This window comes from Camelus ferus, chromosome 20, assembly GCF_009834535.1.
Source record: "Camelus ferus isolate YT-003-E chromosome 20, BCGSAC_Cfer_1.0, whole genome shotgun sequence".
In the NCBI taxonomy this organism is placed as follows: Eukaryota; Metazoa; Chordata; class Mammalia; order Artiodactyla; family Camelidae; genus Camelus; species Camelus ferus.
In genome coordinates, this window is record NC_045715.1 from 17,437,669 (window position 1) to 17,459,115 (window position 21,447).

The following is a 21,447-nucleotide window of genomic DNA, read 5'->3' on the forward strand; positions in this document are numbered from 1 at the left end:
GTATCCATATAATTACATTATGCATATAATGACACACTTGAAAGCAGCTCCCCCAGGGACCTTCTTAATGTTTTTCTAAGTATGTAATTTCCATTTCAGAATGGGAGCGGGCTGCTTTCAATTGACTTCATCCCCCTTCTTACAGAGGGTAGGAGGGGGAAGGTAAAGGAGAGGAGACCCTTCATTTTGACCACTGTTCCAAGGTTCTAGAAGGGCCAGCTAAGGGTTGAAGCAGACTTTAGGTTCATGAAGCAGGTTTTGTTGAGTACCCTCTGGGTCAAAATTAGAGTGTAATTTAAGGACACAGAACTTGGAGTCACCCAGACTCCAGTCGGAATCCTGCTTTAGTCGCTTTCAAGCTGTATGGCCTCTGGTGAATTTCACATTTTAATCTCAGCTTCCTTATCTGGAAAACTGGAAAATGGTGGTGATGCTGACCCATAGTATTATTTTGAGAATTAACTAAGATGATGGACGCAAAGCATTTAGCACAGGGCTTGACTCCCTAAGTGCTATTTGTTGTTAGTGTCATTATTGATTTCTGCATGGACAGAACATACAATGCATGTTCTGCCTTCTAGAAACTTAGAGCCCACTGGGGACATAAGACACATGGAGAGTTTTAGGAAAGAGAGGAAATATCAGTGCTGTGATGTGGATGGGAGAGAATTTATGGAGGAGCTGGGATTGGGGCCACCATGTTGCACAACTCCAGGGGCACCATTGTCCTTGTGAGTGGGTCCCTTTGAGTGTTTCAGGTGCATTGGTTGGGATTTTGAATGGGACCATGAAGGATGGGTGGAATTTCCTTTTTTTGGGGGGAGGGGTGGCGGTTGGAGGTAATTAGGTTGGTTTGTTTGTTTGTTTATTTAATGGAGGTACTAGGGATTGAACCCAGCCCATGCTAGGCATGTGCTCTGTCACTAAGCTACACCTTCCCCCACCAGATGGGTGGAATTTAGATGGAAGAGGGATGAAGGTGGGCTTGGTAGGAATAAACAAGTTTCTTTCAGAGGAGGGTGAGACCTCCCAGCTGGCAGGAGACCCTTTTGCACTGAGGCTGAATAGGAAGGCGGTGGGGCCTGAGGGGCTCCAGGGCTTGCCTTCTTTCCAGTGACAGAAAGCCAGGTGGAGTGAACTGTCTGGTGTGCTGGGTACAGGCCAGGGTGAAATGCCTCTGTTCTCTTCATCTTGTCTTCACTGCAGGTCCCCTGCATAGGGCTGGGATTGCGTACTCCCCTAAAGGCACTTTTCTGTCATAGCCTGATAGCCTTTTAGCCTGGTTAAGCCAATTTACCCAACCAAAACACTCCCTTGTGCTCTCTGCCATTTTTTTTTTCTCTTCTCTTCTTTAAGATTACTCAGACCTCTTTTTCTTAAATGCCGCATTTGCAATATGTGGAGAGATCAAGATGTCGTGTGGTCTTGGACCCTGATTCAATTTATGTAGCCTTAAATTTCTTTTTAACTTCTCTGTGCAGTCCTCCTCCCACCTTCTTACCTCTATGGAATGTATTCCACTCTTGAAGGGCTCTCAAAAGCTTTAAGTGTGTTGTGGCATAAATTAGGTGGCAAAATATTTTTCTTATCATTAGGCTTCTTTTTTTTTAAGGCATGTCTTTGGTAGATTTCAATTTTGAGGATATTAAAAAAAACCGTAATGACCAGAAGTAAACAGCATATTCGATTAACATAACTTTAGCTCAGTAAATCTTCAAGTTATTTAAAAAAAACCCCACATTTTATTAGATATTAAGTATTACATGATGCTGTAAAGCAGGTTCAGCAAACTTTTCCTATAAAGGGGTCAGATAGCAAATATTTTAGGTTTACAAGTCAATTTTCTGTGGCAAAACTCAACTCTGCCTTTATTGTGTGAAAGCCACTATGGACAAGAGATAAATAGATGGATGTGGCTGATTTGCAATAAAACTTTATTTACAAAAATAGATAATGGGCCAGATTTGGCTCTTTGAAGCAGTCTGCTAACCCTGCCCTGAAAGAGATTTTGTTGGACTGAGAAATTAAGTGGAAAATTAAAATTAGGTAAGTCACAACCATTTCCAGATAATGAACTCTGCCAAAACTTGAATCATATTGTTTGGATTAAACTTCATGTTTAATAATGAGTTTGTAAATAAACCCCAAACATCTTCCTCTATAGTTTTTTTTTTTAATCATAAGTCTAAGGTTCAAAACAAGCCTTTCTTTATTAAACAACATTTTTATACGAGTATTTTCTTTGTACCAGGCACTGTGTAGGTCATTGGAAATTCACAAATAGTTTAGGCACAAACCTTTCCTTGAGGGAGCCACAGTCTAGACAGTGCAACATTGTTGCCAAATGTGGGCCCTGTGCCTTGGACCACGTGGATACGTATGGCTCAACATACCAAGGAACCAGCATCATGAAAGAGACTTGTTAGGGGAACATGTCTTTTCTCTCTCTACTGAATATCCATTTGGGACTCTTGTATTTTTGTTTCTCTTTATTTGTGTATTGTTAGGGAAAGCCTGCTCAAAGAATTTACGAGTGGTGAAAATGTTTATTTTAGTAACTTAGTCGCCAGAACTCTCAATCGTGATGATTCAAGAGGTTATGTATTTTCCTGCTCTTTGTAGTTTTTACTCAGTCAACTTAATTCATGTTTTGAATTTCTGTCAGCTTTCCTTACCAAGATACAGACCAGCCCCTGCCAGATTGCAGAGGGTAATAGTCTAATAGTGACAAAATACACAGGTATAAAAAAATTGTCCTGTCTCTGGTTGCCTTCCCAGAGTGTTCTTTGGACCTGAGCCATTCTGCCCCTTGCAGACTGGGTGGAGTTGTTTAGCAGTTCATGAGGAGAAGGCTCCAAAGTCCAAGTGGGTGTGGGATATGGAGTTCTCAGACCCCAAGTGAGGGGCCTGTGGAGCACTTCGAGATTGGACAGGGACCTGAAATTGACATGAGATGGAGTAGAGGGAGGGAAGGTTGTTCTCTAAGTAGGGGAATGGCATGGGAAGGTGTGGCTTTCGAGGGGTTGTTTGTTTCATCGACAAAATGCAAGAGGCAGGTGGAAAGAGGGAGCAGACGTGGCTTTAAGATGAGAAAGACCTGGGCTCAGGTGACTTTGGAAAAGGCTTTAGAAGAAAGGGGGCTTTCATCTCTTTCTACTTTACATAATTAAAAAAAAAAATCCCAGGGAACTACCTTAGTAGATTTCATGAGGCGAGAGGAAGCACTTGGGGTTGAGGGAAGAAAATTAAAGAAAAAAAAAAAAGAAATAGATACATTTTGACAAATACAGTTGGCAGAGTATGTCAGTGGTGAAAATACAATGGAGTGAATATAAAAATGTATCAGTGGCAGCCATTTATATATTCCCCTAAAAAATAGAGTAAAGGCCATTGTTTGTTTTGGTGAAATAGTGGCTTGCTTTGAAGTAGAGGGCAATTCTGCTTTGTCTCTTTGGGGTCATGAAGGGTCAGATGCTGGGAATAAGCTGGGCTCAGACTGTGGCATTTAAGGATGCCAAGGAATGTCTGTGTAAGGCTTTAAACATATATAGATGTAGAAGAAAAGCAGCATACCTATCTAAAGTATTTTAGAAATGGAAAACACAAATAATGTATTTCAAAGGCACAAACAATTTCCACAAATATATAACAATCAATAGAGAAGAGTGTGGTCTTCTCTGCTTCTGGTGACATGAATTGAGTCACTCTATTCCAGGTGGGATTTAAATCTAGGTTTAAATCTACTGTTGTTAGTATTTTGATATTTTTCCCTTCAATAAGCGAATCGCTTACTTTTTTCTGTCTGGATTACCTTGGAATTAAAGTCCTGAGATAGAAAACTATGGCTTATATATTTAAAAACTTACTATGGAAAATTTCTCGAGAACAAATTATGATGGGAAGTTTTAAATACCTGGAAAAATAGAATAGTACCATGTACCTCCCATCTATTTTCTGTTTTAGAGATACAGGATTTTAGAATGTTTGTTTTCAAGAAGTGAAGGCTGATTGTGCCAGTGCTCTATCTGGGGACAAAGCCTGAAGGGCAGATGACATGGTGGGACCTTCCCTAGCACAGCTCAGATGTAGCAAAAACAAACGCTCTTGTCTTTTGTTGGTTTTTCCAGTGGTGACGCTCAGGTCCCCCTGGGTCCAGCAGCACTCAGCACCTGTGCCAAAGGTGACGCCTCAATTAAGAGAAGCCAAAAACTTGGGGGCAGTGTTTGGATTCTAGCTAAAGCTAAATCAGAACTCACTGAATTCTGCAATGCCAGCCCAGTGCACACCTGGTAGTTAGGTTTCTGATAGCTTTCTCATCTATAGGAGGGTAGGATTGCTTTGGGTGATGGTTGAGGCTGCCATGAGCCAGCCCCGCCCCCTCCACATCTGAGTGGAAGTCTGCCTGGCACAGTGGGGACATTGGCTAGTTTTTCCTTAGCAAAAGGATTGGCTGAAAATCATTTCTACTTGTAAATTGGCTTTCAGAATGGTACCTCTGGAGCAGGGAACCCATAAATGTGTAGCTATCACTTCATCTCTCATTTCTTAGGGTTGTCCATATGTCATTGCCGTGAGAAATTAAGTGAAAGTCCCAGCAAGTACTGCCTTCCGTGATGAGTATCCATTCTGTAATCACTGCTACTGATGGGGAGTATGTTATTACATAATCCATTCATGGTTGTTTTCTTTCCCTCTTGGCAAGTCTGAAATCGTCATCCTCAAAAGCATGGCTGCCTGCGATTTTTATGGAAAGATGTAATCCTGTTTGATTTTGTCCTTCCATTCATCCAGCCAAGTACCTAGTAAACATTTATTGATACCTACTGTGTTTTGAATACTTTGCCAGATGCTGGGAGATATAGTGATTGCTAAGATAATCTTCCCTTAGAGAGCTCCTAGGCTTGGGGGGCAGTGGGATACTGGAATGGTAACATTGAGCCAGGAAGTGCGGGGATAAAGATATGTGCAGCCTTTCAGGAGAACACAGTCAGCTAGGCATCCGGTGGATGGAAGGGAGGAGAGGACCCCATGGGGAATTTCATGGGCTGGAGATGGAACACAGTTGCTCTGTGACAGAGCTGGGTCTGTTCAGCTTGCTGATGAGGTGTGGGGAGGTCTGTGACGGGGATCCAGGCAGTGGAGCAGCATAGATCTATTTGTGTTCTGGAAAAGTCCCTCTGGTATTTTTGTGCATTGTGGTTTTCAGGGACCAAGGGCTGGAAACCCAGGGAATGCTGAGGCACCTGAACTCTTCATTCATACGTTTCATTATGTAAACATTTATTGAGCACCTGCTGTGTGCCCTGCTCTGTTCTAGGCCCTTGGAATAAGAGAACAAAAGAAATAGTAATAAGACTTCTGGAAGTTATTAATACCAAGTAAATTGCAGAGGTTTCGATTCGTGATCAGGACAAACTTTGGAATATAGGCTTGTTTTTTAAAGGAGTAAATTGATTTGTGATAGTTTATCTTGGTTTTAGGCCTCTTCTGTGGTGCCAATTAGTGAAGTTTTAATAAGTCAGCTCTTGAGGTTTCAAAGACTGGTTATTCTAGTCTGTAGTTTATCCTGGGCCGTAGACTCTCATTTTCCTGCTCGCTAGCACCTCTGCTAGAGAGTGGGGAGGTGGGAAGAGAGTGAAACTTCAGTCTGACTTGCCATTTGTTAGATTTGGTAAAGAAGGTGATGAGATTAATATTTCATATAAAAAATTGGATTGCAAGTTGTCCATGGGCTTGTTCTGGTTTGAGTTCCTACTCTCCCAAGTATGGGTAACTCCATGCCTGGATGTATCTGCTGGGTGTGTGTCACACACACTGAGGGGTGACATTACCCTTGACATTGCTTGTGGGCAAATAGCCCAAGAATTAATACACTTCAGTATTTTACCAATCATATCAATCATTTGCAGTACAAAATAAGGTGGTCTGATAGAAGGGCATGAAATTTATTTTGTGATTCCTCTGATCTTTATTGATACCTGAACTTTGCTGATAAAGTTTAGGAGTAGGAATTTTGAAACAAAAACAAATGAAAACTCCCAGAGGCGTTGGAGAAGTAATAGTACTCACCCCCTAGGGTCATTACGAGGGTCGTATGAGTTAATATAAGCAATGCTTAAGGTCCAGTGCATAGTAAATAGTATATACACATTGGCCATTAGTATTGACGTACTTTTGAAAATCAATCAGAATTGACATGAAATTAATAAGCAACAGATGAGAATCCTGACAATACTAGATGATACAATATCTAGATAATACTAGACAACATGACATATGGGATTAGATAATAGAATATTATATCACCTTTTACTTCATTAGCAAGGGCAGTCTAGACATTTTAAAATATACTTAGGTTCAAGTAAAGTTAAGTGTTTATACTTGTAGACTCACATTTGAAAAATTCTTGTGATACACGAAACAATAAGCAAATACAGCATTTGGGCTGTGACTTTTCTTTAGCAGTCCCCGAAATAATAATTCTGAAGTGCATATGCACAAACATAAAAGTCTGGGACTAAACAGATAGCTCAGTTTATCAAGCACTATGCACATCATCCCTGTTTCAAGACCAATGAAGCATTAATGTAAATGGTTCTGAATTTTCTAAGAGGTCTACACTTCCTTAAATGGGGGATGTACAAACTCTTAACTAGCAATATGTATTCTGCAATTCAGCAGCTTTTCAAGCTATGATTTTTATAGCCATCTTTGGGATTTGAAGATGCAGAGTTTGGAATTCCTACTTGGGGGCATTTCGTTCAACTCAGCAAGCCATTCTTGAGACTCAACTGATGAAGATGTTCAACATGACAGAGCATGAGGGCTGGAACCTGAAGTGACTTGTTTCTTGATTGCAGTGACTTCAAATCAAAATAAACCAGCTTATACATATGGATGATGATGACTTTGTAATTACAATAAAAACATTTTTCATACAAAAATGAGGCCTTGGAGGGAAAATGTAAACATACAGGCATTGTATGAACTGGAGAATAATCACCAGATGTGAGTCTGGGCATCTTTTCCTAGTGGTTAATGACTTCTTGACTTCTGGCTGTTAGTTAGCAAGTGGACTCTATCATTTTGGATATCTTTGGAAGGATGAAAATGAAACAAGGGAAGCATGTTCATAAAGAAAAAAAAAAAAAGGAGAGGACCTTGAGTGGATGGGCAAGTGGGAGAAAATGTCTCAAGTGTGTGGGGCCCCCAGACCCATATGAATCATGTTGTGATTGTAGCATCACACCTGTGATGTGTCTGCAGGTGTTTGGAAACAGACTTGATGTCTACAAGCTGATAGATGTTACATTTAGTGTGGTTCTCTAGAACTCCAGGAGACAAGGCTGGAGAGTGTTGAGAGGCCAGTGTTCCTTAAGGTGATGACCGCTCTCATTCAAAGAGCTGAAGTTCTGTGATAGGAGTGAAGCTTCCTGTTACAGTGATACTATAGATTTCCAGGGGATTTCTTAGCCAGGCGATGGCATTGTTTTCGTCTTTAGATGTGTATTTCTCTACTTACGCATGGCAGGCTTTACTATAAGTATAGAAACAACTAACTGAAGGGGAATTCAGCTTCCTTCCTTATTCCTGGGGATTTCCTCCCTCCCCTGCTGGGGAAACCCACATGCCCATGTTTGCAAATACAACATTCATCAGCCATTTGCAGGGGCCTGGAACTATGCCATGCACTGTGTTTCTCTCACCCCTGGATACCCTCCCTCCTGGAAATGCGCTGATCTTAATGTGGAAGACAAGAGGAACACTTCCTTATGGGGAGTCTGCCATGGCCCAAATGTTTGTGCTCTCCCAAATTCACACATTGAAGCCCTAAATCCCAATGTGATGTTATTTGGAGGTGGAGCCCTTGAGAAGTAATTAGGTAATGAGGGTGGAGACCTCATGATGGGGATTAGTGCCTTATAAGAAGAGACCAGAAAGCTAGCTCTTTCTTTCTTTGCTCTGGGTGGAAACAGCAGGAAACCATCCATCTGCAAACCAGGAAGAGGGCTCTTATCAAGAACTAAATTGGTATTTGCAGATACACACTACTGTATATAAAATAGATAAGCAACAAGGTCCTACTGTATGGCACAGGGAACTATATTCAGTACTTTGTAATAGCCTATAATGAAAAAGAATATGAAAAGGACTATATATATATACACATACATGTACAACTGAATCTTTATACTGTACAGCAGAAATTAACACAACATTGAAAATCGACTATACTTAAATTAAAAAAAACCCAAAAACTAAATTGGCTGGTACCTTTAACTTGGACTTATCAGTCTCTGAAACTGTGAGAAATAAACATTTGTTGTTTAAGCTACTCAGTCTAGGGTATTTGTCATAGCAGCCCAAGCAGGCTCAGACAAGGTCTATGGGCAACTCTAAAAGAATCTGCCCTTCCTTCAGCCTTCCATTAAATTTTTTAAAATTATGGTACTGTCCACTATATGTGTGTGTGTATAATATTATATTTATAATTTCAAGTTATCTTTAAGTCAAGTTTCTAAAAAATGCTAACTGCTGAAGTCAGATTGGAAGTAATTGATCACTTTTCTTTAAAGTCTAAAATGGAGTAATTGCTGGAGTGGAGTATCAGTGTTTTTTATTCTAGACACTCTGAAACATGAATACTAGTTGGTGCTGGGAACTCTTGAGTCAGCATGTGAAAAGAAAAAGGCAGTGAGTTCAGTGTCTGCCCAGTGATCAGAGCCAATTAAGCAGGGAAAGGCAAGCTAATGCTGGCATGGGCAGCAGCAGTGATGTTTCGTCTGCCTTGTTCTCTGAATGTAGGACTCATGATAATTACGAGCGGTATGCAGTATCAGCAGAATGCAGTTTAGGAATTAGAATCAGCAAGCAGGCATCTGAGTTTTCTGCATAAGAGAATTTCTTCTGTGGGGACTAGCCAGTGGTGTTGTGCTATAGGCTAGAAAGCAGTCCAGTCAGTTGTTAAACAGATGATTGGTTTGTAAATTGTAAAGATTTTCCTGGTAGCCATTACCTACTTTAAAAAAATGTATAAATATTGCAAAAGTAGAGTACTATAATAATAATGATGACAATGATAATAATAATAATTATTATTTCCTAGATAGGCTGTGAACTTTTTTCTAAAAGTAGTTTTTGTGATTTAGTTCCCTATCCTTTCAAATTTGCTTTTTTGAGGTCTCAGTTTCCAGTGCTGTAATGGTTAATGTTAATAATATATGGTAGTAGGTTTGTCTCCAATTTCTCCTAAAGCTCTGGAATAAGCCTCTTACTAACATTATCTGGCAATTTTTTAAAAGGGAGTTTTTCTAGACTCTTTACACTTCTTAAAGAAATAACCTAGCCAGCTCTTGAGAGAGTCATAATTTTTGGCTTTTATGATTTGTATGTTTTCATAGAAGAGAAAGGGCTTTTAGGGTTGGTTGTATAATTTGATTTGAAACAAGCAGATAAACCTAAAATAAATCTGATGATATACTTTATAAGAGATATTTAACTCATTTAGAGCTAGCGGTTGGTACTCTGCAGTGAACCTTATATTTCAATGATATTCACTAATTACTCACTATTACTTGCAAATATTTCACTTATAATTCACTAATGTCTTCTTATTATGGGCTGGTGGCTGGTGGTACTGCTGGCTGGTGGTATTTCCCACCAACAGGGCATTGCACTTCGCAGGTCATCCATCTGGAGAACTTTGGTAATTACACTACCTTACTTGAATATGGAACTCAACTCCGGACATTAAAGGATAAAGGACTACTGGGCTTTCTCTCCCAGAATCTCGGGGGGATGATCACTGGATAGTCAATAGTTGGCAGGAGCCCTAGTCATCTTCTGCTGTTGGATCTCAGAATTTCCTCCCTCTTCTTTCTCTCACAGCTGCCTATGTGGTATTGAGATCTTACACAAGATGTTGGGTTGAATGAATCTGGTCTTGAATTCACTCTCTCCCTCAAGAGTTTTAAGGAATCATTAGAGCTTTACTGTTCAGTACAATAGGCATTTGGTGATGTGTGGCTGTTTAAATTTAATGACTTAAATAAATTGCAATTATAAATAAATTGTATAGTAATAAATTACAATGAGATATAATTAAAATTATATTTAAGTTAAAAATTTCTCTGTTGCACTAGCCACACCGCAAAGGCTCCAAAAGGAACGTGTAGCAGGTGGCTACCATGCTGACAGCAGTCCAGGTTCTCTGGGGCACTGACATCCCTGGAGATGCAATGACGGGCCCCAGGTCTCATTGTTAGTACAGAATCAGGAGTTTGGGATAGCTGAACAATTTAAAAAAAATCATGTTGCCCTTCAATTTTGGGCATCATAACTTGAACTAAAACATCTGTCCCTGAAGTATCATGTCCTTCTTCCAAAGTCTCTGAGAGAGACTCGATAATAGAGTTGGAAATTAGTTCTAACTACGTAATTCTAGTTTGATGAATATTGGTGATTCACCCTAGGCAGCGTGTGTGTGTGCCATCACATTTTGTATGGTGGTATTTTGCTGCGTGTCATATATTGCTAACCCTGGTCTGTATGACACCCATCACGTCGGTAGATATGGGATCTAGAATCCCAGGGTGTTGGAGTTGTACAGGACTTTTGAGGGGACCTGGTTTAACCCTGCACACATTCTTCACAAGGCTGTGGATGGTGAGAGAACTTCTAAAAGAGTTCACTTCTTTTCACAACCTCTAATTGATATTTTTTTTGTTTGTTTTATTTTGTTTTGTTTGTTTGTTTGTTTTTTTAATATGAAGCTAAAATGTTCCTTCCTCTGATGTTTACACCTTGGTCCTAGTTGGCTCACAGAGAACAAGGTTGCTCCCTCTGATAGGCAGCCCTGTCAATCTTCGAGGACTCTTCCTGTCATTCCTGTGTCTTTTCTCCTTTAAGCTAAGTAGGTCTGCTTCTGCCAGCTCTGCCTTGTATGACATGTTCTGCAAACCTCTCACTGTCCTGCTTGGCTTCTGCCTGGACCAAGTCCGCAGGGTGGCTCAGAGCTGTGTGACTGGAAGTTTCACCTTTCATTTGACCATGTGTCATGGCTAGGTACATTTGGAAAATTGCAAGGCTTTCTTGAGGGGAAAAAATGGTTACTGTTATCCACATGTAGGAAATAACTTAGGTTTTTGGTAAGAAATAATACAGTTGTCTGTAATAAATATGTATTACTGTCATAATCAGAAAATAGTATATAATTTTAATGAAAATGACTTTTATCATCAGAAAATATTACGCAATTCTGATAAAAGTACTGCTTCTCCTTCTAGTCACCATAGTATGTAGAGTTTGAATACAGTGAGTGAAACAAAAAATAATGTTTTCACCCTTCTTCCTTTCCTCCTTCTTGTCCCGTCCTCCCCCCCCCCCCCATCATCCCATTCATTCACCAATCTTTGTGTGCCTGTTCTGTGTTAAGACTTGTACTGGAGACACAGTGGTGAAGAAGAAAGAGGTTTTTTCCATGAAGAGAGCATCAAATAGTAGTAGAATAATTCAGGCAGGAGGAAGGAGGTGGCAGAACTGCATTTAATTCTCTGTGATGACATTTAACCATATGATCCCCAGGCAGGTCTTTCTGTCTACTCTTGCTTTTGAATCTCTGAAATGGAAATGATTCCTGCACTAGCTGCCTTCTAGGATAGTTCTCAGACTTGAAGTCAGAATGATAGAACACAGTAGGTGAGACTTCTGTAAAGATCATGACTGGTACTGTGCTCTCGTTGTTTTGATGAGTACTTTTTTGGGGCGAGGTAGAATGACTGATCTGCCATGCTAATTTCCCATTTTTTCCCCACATAATTCTTCCCCTATCCAGTTATTTCTCCATTTTATTATGAAAATTTCCAAACATACAGAGAAGTTGAAAGAATGTTCCAGTGAACACCCACCATCTTGTTTCTACCATTTATATTTTACTCTGTCACATATCTGTCCCTCTCTCTGTCATTATCCAGGGTTAATGAACTTGTATTCACAGAGAAAGACACATGGGAGGTATTATCTCTGGGAGATGGAGCCCTTCCTATCATGGTTCTGTCTGTCTTCCCGACAGTGGTAATGAAGGTAATAATGATGATGACATAGTATTGGCACAAGGTACTGCATTATTAACCCAAGTAATGTTCATAATGATGCTGGTACACAAGAGCTATAATTCATCTCCATCCTATGGAAGAGGAAACTGAGGCCCAGAGAGAGGAAATGATCTGCCCCCAGTCACACAACTAGTAAAGGACAAATGAGGAATCTGGTTAGGCTAGGTTTAAAACATTTTTTAAATCAGTAGAATTAATGGGAAAAAATTGAGATAGCATTTATAATTACGAAAAGTAACTTCAGCATTTGTTTGAAGCTGCTAGTTGGCAGCTGCTGTGCCAAGAACTGGGGTCTTGTGGGTGATGAAGTCTTGGTCTCCCCGCGAGCCAATCTAATGGACAAAGCCACCATAGGTTGTTGGAAGGGTCAGTGTTTTATTATAAACAATGTTACTGGAATAGTTAGAAATGGAGGGTTTCAGTAGAGGAAATTTATATTATGTATCTAATTTTACTTCAAAGAAACCTGTACACATAAATAGTTGCTTTTTGGCAGGGTATTGGTGATAGGGTAAAGGATTCCAGCAAATGAACACTGCCTATTTGAAAGTGTCTTACTATTTACAGATTTATTATCTTTTGCCTTAGCAGAGGAAAATAATTTGGAGGAAGTGTAGCCAAGGATTATTTACTTTAATCATAAAACATATTCTGATTAATGGTATGGTAAAGCGTGTCTAATTACACTTCCCAAGGCCTCTTATCAGCAGAAAAAAATTATACCTTCAATATTTTTGCCTTATCTCTTTTTCTACATTTTGATTGAAATTTACCAGCACATCACAAAAAGTGCACATTAGAACCTCAACAGGGGCCATGAGCCCCGCACAGGAGGCTCACATCAGTGTGAGTTGGTAGACACATTTCTCTGCAATTGCTGCCCCTAAGCCCATTGCATTAAGAATACACACTGTTGTGGCAGGAATGGGGGGAGGAACTCATTACGGAGGGCGTACAGGATGTAGAAATAAAGGGCCACCATGACACCATTGATCAACATTGGTTGAATGACAGAGTAAAGAATTTTTATATCAAGAACAGAAGCATCCTCTGTGATAAACGTTTAGCACCACTGAAAACTGAGAAACTTCCTGATCCAGGCTCGTTGGCTTCTTTTGGTAGGATAGGGCTTTTTAATTAAATTAAAAAAAAAAATCCAGGTTAAACCATTTTCAGTTGATCCTCTGTGGGACCATTCTTTGATCAATATCTCTGAATAAGATTGTTCACTGAAGGATGTCTCTTGTAGAAGATAAGAGGAGGGAGTTTGCAGTTGTGTTTTCATTTCTTTTTCCTGTTAAAGGATTTCAAGATGTATTTTTATTTATATAGAAGTAAATAATATTTTGAGAACCTCTTCCATGATCACTCCTATCTTGTTTGCTGTTTTGAATCAGTAATCTAGAGTGTTGCAAGTCATCCTTATTAGCATTCCTCTAAAGTTACTGCTTCAGATGAGAATTTTATATAGAGGATGGAGGAAGTAAGAAAATTGCAGTTTTCCTCCTGTTGAGGTAAGACATCTGCAAAGGTAGATGCAGCCCAGCAGGGTGATGCAGCCCCACTGTTTGTGCTGTCCTGGTGACTTGTTCTCCTAGACGGCTCCCTTGACCGCGGGGGTCCTTGTGACTTCCATATGTCACAAATTCTAAATATGATTCCGTGCCTTGCCCTCCTTCCAGAGTCTTTCCTGCGCTGTGGTTATTTCTTAACTGAAGGGTGACACTCCAGCTTTTTGTTATTTCAGATTCATCCCCTTCAGGGTGTACAGGCTTTTGGTGAAAAAACTGAGCAGATTTATTTTGACAGCACCGCCTGGAGGACTTGCCCCATTTCTTTCTAGGAAAAATTAAAATTGCTCTGCCTTTTTTTTTTTTTTTAAAGAAACTGTCTCTTTCATAAAAGCCACAGCATTATAAACAACTTCACTGTAGGATTATAACATTGTTTTGAAAAATCCTCTCTTGGTCAGAGAACTACAGAACCAAAAGAAAGAGGTCTTCCAGGATGAGTGACCCACGTCCTTGCTTCCTAAAGCCCTGGGGGCAAAGGGCATCCAGGGAAATGAGTAAATATCATATCTTAGTCTTTAGGTGGGTTCACTAACTCACAGTAACTTAGTCTGGTTTTTTTGTTTGTTTCAACAGGAGGCTAAAGGAAGTTCTTCCTTAACCTAAAAGCATGGAATGATGGGGCCACAGGGTCCCTTAGAAGTGGTCTTGGTCATTCTCTGCAGAGATGAGGGAGTGAGTTCAGTGAGGCTCAGTGGCTCACCTGACATGGAATAGTTTGTGAATGACTTCCAGTCTGGTGTTTTCTTCACCCCGTGGAGCCATTTAGTTTAAGCTCTCCTGTCCCTAGCCGATGAATAGTTTCCATGTAAATAGCCCGCCCGTGAAGGAGCCTTCATTGGAGAAGTTGTCATTCAGCAGATACTTTTGGGGAAGTGGGAGACCCAGGTAAAGATGATTAAGGCCTGGTCCTGCCCTCAAGGAGCAAACAGTCCAGAAAAGGGTTTGCAGGCATGTTTACAGTCTTAAATTTCTTTCTAGCTTCCTCCCCACACCCCCCATTTATTGTTACCTTCACATCTCTGCAGAAACAAATGCCTGGTGGTTAAACTGTCACAGAAGGTGGGTTGCCACACTGTGGTGTGTGGTGTCTAAAGGGGGAACACAGGCTGACAGGCCAAAGTTCATCTCAAGAGAGCATCATCAAGTAAGTGGTCAGAACAGACAGCTGAATGCTTTGGGGAAATGGCAGCAAACTGGGGGGCAAGCACTGAAAAGGAATGGGGCACGTTCTGAGTGTGGGTAGGGGTGAATGATGAGTCTAAAAATGCAGAAAGTAAGTGATGAAAGTTGCAGCTGGAACTGCCAGCCAACAAGGGTCATTTTTATGTGTACTTTTGCTGCTGGTTATCACAGAGGCATTGGTCACCACAGTACCCTGTGGAGGGGCCATTTTCAGACACCCCTGTGGTCCTCTGTCAAGGGCACAGCCTGGTGTTCACCGGGCCGCTCAGAGAAATGCTGCTGACCTGGGTAGAGGGTGGTTTGTTTCTCACTAGTGTTTTGGGGCTCGGCCATTATCTCTTTTCCACCTAATATTCTTAGGCCTTCTCTCACCTAGCTGTGGTTTCCCAGAGAATCCATAAAATTAGAAATCTTAATTTTAGGCACTTCACATTAGGCTGATACACTTGCTTTAAACATATATACACATTGGAAGTTAATTCAGGTTGATTTCCTTTTATTCGCGTAGCTGCGTGGAGGAGGGTTTGCGGAGAGATGTTAACACCTTTTCCTGGATGGTCAGTTAATGCCGGTTAGTGCCAGTTTGGATGACTTAATGTTGGGAGGAAAAGAATTCATTTTCTAAGCCATCAGGAAAGAGGTCACGTCTCTGAATATTGGGTTACTGCAGGGGAGGCATGGCTGGAGGGAGAGCTGCTTACAGATTTATGCACAAGACAATTATCATATTTTTTCTGATATGGGTGGAACTTTGCGTCTCTAATAGTGAGACCCAGTGATATTCATGACTAGGACCTGTTCTTCCAGGAGCTCTCCACTCAGGATAATTCATTTGTGCTCAGAATTCACAGCCACGACACGCCTCTTAAGTGACCCAGCGGCAAAGGAACATCTTGAATCATGAAAGCACACAAATAGAGAAATCACCATATGTTAAAATAATGCGTGTTCCCTCCTCCTCCAAAGGTCTCTTTACGTAGAAGTGAAGTGTCAGTAGTGTCCTTAATTGGAGTTAATCCTTTCCTTAATGGGAACTGCTTGTGATGATAGACTGGTGCATCTTTTAATTACTGGCGAGCCAGTTATTTAGTGGAAAGAGGCTGGTTTTTGAAAGCTTGACTTTAGGGAGGCTCATTTATGTGACAGTCACATGCAGAGGACACAGGCTTTGCCATAGTCAGGTTATTTGAGGGGAGATTTAGATCAGGCACGTGCCTCCTTTCTGCCAGACACTGTGCTAAGTGAGATGTGATGTAGACAAGCTCTTTGGGGTGCATATAAATTATTGCTTGACATGAGAAGGCTCTGAGGAGTAAATAAGGGAACCTGTGGTTCAAGCCCCCCAGCTTGGTTTGCGATGGTGATGAGAGCACTGAGAGTGGGAGACTCACCGCCAGGGGGCTGCTGGGTACATGGTGGAGACACTGATGAATGTGGGTTCCAATTCTAGCTCCTTTCAGTGTCATTGGGGCAAGTTAAATTAAACCTCTCTGAGTCTAGATTTCCTTGTCTGTAACATGAGGACTGGGGTAACTTCTGACAGGGTTAGATGTAATAAAAGTACTTCCCCGTTCCTGGCTTATAGCAGACTTCAAAAATATCTGCCTTCCTTTCTTCCTCCCCACAGTTCATAAGAGGAAGAGTAGTTGTGTTGGGAGAAGGCATTATCTTTTTATAAGTATCTGAAGGATACTTTTGGATATTTACCTGAGTGGTCCGCAATGAACGGACGGTGTTTGTGGTTAGACCAAGCCTGGGTTTCCTGCTTGTGCAGATGTAATGTGGACATCAGGGGCTGCCTGGCTACTGGGGCTTTTGCTCCACGTGCACCTGCTAACAAAGGATGCTGAGCTTCCTGTCTTCATGCCCTGCTGGGATGTGGATGTAAACCTGCCTGTGCATGAGAGAAGACCCTCAACAGTCTTGGTCCCTTTGACCAGGGATGCTGGTGGGAGACCTGAATGGCCACCTTCTATTGGGGATGGGAGTGTATTTGGTGACTGGGTGTGAGTCAGTTTTCTGAAAAAGGTTGAAAATTGGCAAGTTTTATAAAAACGTCGGAGGTATTAAAACCAGATCTCAAGCTTGTCCTCAAACATTCAGAAGATATACCAGGCTGACTTCTCATGAGTGGAAAACAAAAATTCTGTTAATTTACTAGGTTTGAAAATAACACCAGTGAATGTGTAGGGGTGGTTTGGATGGAACCTGTTCCTTCATGTGATCGTTAGAGAACTCGTAAACCAAATTATGCCTGGAAGACATTTTATTTCCAATTTCAGTTGCTTTATTGGTATGTTATGGGAATTAAAAAATTGCTTAGCGTGGCTTTCAGAAAGCTATTGTTACTTTTTGGACTGTGATTATTGTTGTTATTCTCATGAGACAGCTAATATTTATTGAATTGTTACTGTTGGCTAGGCTCTGTGCTGAGAAGCTTTTAGCACATCATCCCATTTGCTCTTCCCAACTTGCATGGGAAGTGGATACTGCATTGTATCTGTTTACAGGTGAGGATGTGAGGTGTAGGGAGATTAGATAATTTGCCCAAGACACGGCCAGTAAGCAGTAGAGCTGGCTCAGGCACATCCGACTTGAGAAACATGTCACATCACAATTCCTACAGAATTATGTTTGTAGGAATGGTCTGACATGCAGAACTCATGTGGTGTGTCTGTGTGACTTCCATTTCTGTTTTTATCTTCTATTCCTCCCTGTCTTTAGTTCTTCACTTTAAAGTCTACATGTAAATCATGTTAATTTAGCACAGTCTACAGTGAACTCACTTTAGCATTTTCTGTGAAAAGACCTCAAGCCTGTAAGCTGAAGTCCCTAGTCACTGGCTCTCCCTGTGCCCTGTCTGATGGCTTTAGGTTCTCTCTGTGTTAGACCGACATGCATCTTCTTGGAAGCTTTTCCTTCCTGTGTGTCTTTGGAAGAATTGGAATCAGTCTTCCTACCATGAAGGTTTCTCAGGGAATCAAAAAGACATTTTAAGTATGGTGGAATTTTGACTCACCCCCTTTATTCTTAAATGCTTTACATAGATTATGTCCCTGCCCCTGGCTGTACTTAATGGTATTGGCCAATTTTTCCCCCCCAAGATTAAAATGGGGAATTTTTTTGACTCATATCTTGAAGCCCCTTTACAAACTTAAATATGGGGAATTAAAACCAATCACTTATGAAGGAAGTGTGTTTTTCTCTAACAGTGGCTATCAGAGTGATAAGCAAAGTGATGCCAACGCAGCTGTCAGCCTTCTGGGCAGGTAACCTGTAGTGAGCAGGACTGGCCTTACTTCTCGAGCATTTAAAATGCCATCACCACCCACATCTTCATTGTCATCTGGAAACATGTGTAAAGCCCCTGCCTATATATAGCATGTTGTATTATCACTAAGGTGGCAGAAGAGGCTGGGACTTTGGAATGTCTCTGCTCACTGAAAAAAAGCATCAGTCCAGACTTGCCCAGACTGCATTCTAAAGGACCAGGCTAACCAAGCCATCCTTAGCAGCCCCTTCTAAATTCCAAGAAGCATAAAGTCTAAGATTTGTGATATACATAGTTCTAATTTTATGCATTTTCTAGATACTGAATAATACTTTTGGCCCCATTTCTAATTTGTACATTTATGCTTATTCAGTAGGAACTAACACATACTCGAACAATTTTGAATTATTTTAATGAATTCTTTTATCTTTGTTTTTATAACATTATTATGACTCAGTTCAGACTTAAGAATGTTATTCAGGGATGCAGTCACCAATTTTAATATCCTTCCTATGGGGGGAAATTATGTTATATATATTACATATATAATATAGTATATTATGTTGCATATATAATCATATATGTAATATATATGACATTACATTATATAATGTATTATATACATTATATGCATGTTATATATAATGTCATATATAATATATAAAATGTATGTAATATATTACATTGATTATTCTCTAATCCTATAGTTTCTAGAAACACACTGGAGTTAAAAAGTAAGGGTAGTCGACTTCTTTTAACTATTTATGGGAGACATAGGACCATATCAGTTACCTGTAACATAGGAACTCAGGCTTGCTTGCAAAATGAATAAAATTATGTTCTTTTGCAAGGATGACAGTATTCCTGGGATTTAGTATCCTCATTCTCAAAATGAAGGAATTGAACTGACAACTTCTCAGGTCAGCTCTAAACTGATTGAATTGCCCTGTTAATCTCTTGGGTCATACAATTTTGTGATATAACTGGGGTTAGCCTGAGTGTTTCAAAAGCCAGATTAATGAAAGCTCATTCTCCAGCTGTTGGGTTAGGAGATTATTCAAGAATGTTGCCCTGTCATTTGAAATCTGGTTCGCTCATGAGTAAGCCAGCATCATTATACTGAGGCCACATCCCTCATCGAGCCCCCGCCTGACCGCTGCATCCCCCTCACCGCCCAGTTGTGGAGCCAGCATCTTGTCTTAGGTGCACCGCTGAGGCACATGGAAGGTCTAAGACACAGGGCCCAAAGGGGGGGACACTGACACCTACCCTGTTCATCCCGACAGCATTTTCTAGACCCGTTCTCAGCTCGTTTGAATTTGGCAACCAAGGATCTACATGTAGTTTTTTTTTCAACTGACTTCCTTTTTTATATCTTCCTAATTTCTGATCCTTTCCAATAAAACTATAGACTTACTTTCTACAATGGGCTGCCTTTAATCTCCCTCTGCCTTGATTTTCCCAACTGAAAAATGGTGATACTAATATCAGCCCTTTTTATTCATTTGGGGAAGAAAAATGAGATAACTGATATCATAAAGTACTTTGAATTTAGAGCAGGAGGGTAGTTCAACTATAATAAGAATCTTCTATCTTTATTTTTATGTGACATTTAAAATGTTAGCATTTAATACTCATCAGGGAGGGAAATCACATTTTGAATGTCATCGGTAGACTGATGGCCGAGAAGATGTTAGAGTTGTCTGCAAAAACTAAGAAAGTGTGTTTAAAACCAAGCTATCTAGTGTTTCTTTTCAAATAGGAGAATTCGATGGTAACTGAAGGGTGTAATAAAAAAATGAGAATCTATACTTTTACAGATATATTTTATATATATCTGTTTGACTCAATTTCAATAAGAAAAAGTATAATGTATAGTTTGGGAATAGTTTTGCTGTGTGGTGATCTGTATGGTTCAGTGTAGTGGCTACTAGCCAGAAATAGCTATTTGAATTAAAATTAATTCAAATTAAATATTGTTAAAATTTTAGGTACTGAGTCACTTAAGTCACATTTTAAGTGCTCAGTAGCCACATGTGGCTGGTGGCTACTGTATGGTAAGTCCAGATACAGAACATTTCTGGAAGGTTCTGTGGCACAGTACTGCTCTAGAGGAACTGAAAAAAGGCACAGGAAAATTCCCCTTCCCTTCTTCCCCATAGTTGCTTTTCTAGAATTCAAATAAAATCGCTGGCTTTGTATTATTATATTTTAAATGTACATGGGAAATTATTAAAGGAAGCCAAAGGTGTTTGGACCAATCCAGTAGTCACTCTATCATGTACTGTCTTGAATTGTTATGTAATTATTTCATGGGTACAAGCCAAACTGTTACCTTTAGCAAAGTAATTAATCTCTTGTAATCCAAATTCACTCCAGCCACAAGTCCATTTGTGCTCCATCATCAAAGTGTATCCTGAATCTGGACACATCTCACTGCTCCCTCTAACCACTCTGGTCCCAACCGTCATCATCTTTCTCGCAGATCACTGCAGTTTTGCCTCCCGGCTGGGTTCCCTGTTTTAACCCCCTTGCCCTCTCACCCACCTTCCAGTCTGTTCTCAACATGATGGTCAGAGAGATCATTTTAAATGTCAGGTCACATCACTCCTGTGCTCAAAATCCCCGGGTGGCAGATCTCTCAGCCCCCACTGACCGCACCCACGCCTACTCTCCCCAGGTCACGTGAGCTCCTCTTTACCCTTCAGTTACCTCAGGCATATTCTCATCTCCGGAATATGCTGTTTGCCTTTGCTGTTTCCTCTGCCTGGACCACTCTTGTCTAAGATGAGAATGAGATGGCTCATTCTTTCACTTCTTTTAGACCTTTTTCAACATGACTTCATAATGAGGTCTCACCAGACTAAAAATGTCACCTACCCCTCTCCCCTCCCCCACCCACCCACAGCAATCACTGTTTTCTTTCCCTGCAATGTTTTTCTCCGTAATATTTATCACCATCTGGCATACCTCATTTTTACTTATTTATTTGTATATAGTCTCTCTCCTCCCAGTAGAAGAGAAGCTGCTTGAAGGCACAGCTTAATATCTTTTTATCCTTAGTGTCCAGCCCAAGGAGCACGTTCAATACTTGCTTAATAAATAAATGAATAACTCAAATATTTAATGACAATTATGATGAATAATACAAAAGAATAGCACAGGATGAGTTCACTGAAAAGAGAATTACACGATTTGGGAACCAGAGTGCTAATCTAACGGAATTCCTTTTAGCACAAGATGGAGAAACACAAAGACACATTTTCTGGTATAACCCTTCCTCCACACCCTTTCCTCTCTAAGATTA

At 40.4% G+C, this 21,447-nt stretch overlaps 2 protein-coding genes across 6 annotated transcripts in view; one reads left to right on the forward strand and one right to left on the reverse strand.

Moving 5' to 3' along the window:
* The window catches only part of LOC102517286 (cytidine monophosphate-N-acetylneuraminic acid hydroxylase), a 216,339-nt gene that overhangs the window by 194,262 nt on the left and 630 nt on the right, over nucleotides 1-21,447 (reverse strand). The gene's annotated exons all lie outside the window — the stretch shown is intronic.
* CARMIL1 (capping protein regulator and myosin 1 linker 1) overlaps nucleotides 1-21,447 on the forward strand; it is a 281,411-nt gene that overhangs the window by 77,910 nt on the left and 182,054 nt on the right. The gene's annotated exons all lie outside the window — the stretch shown is intronic.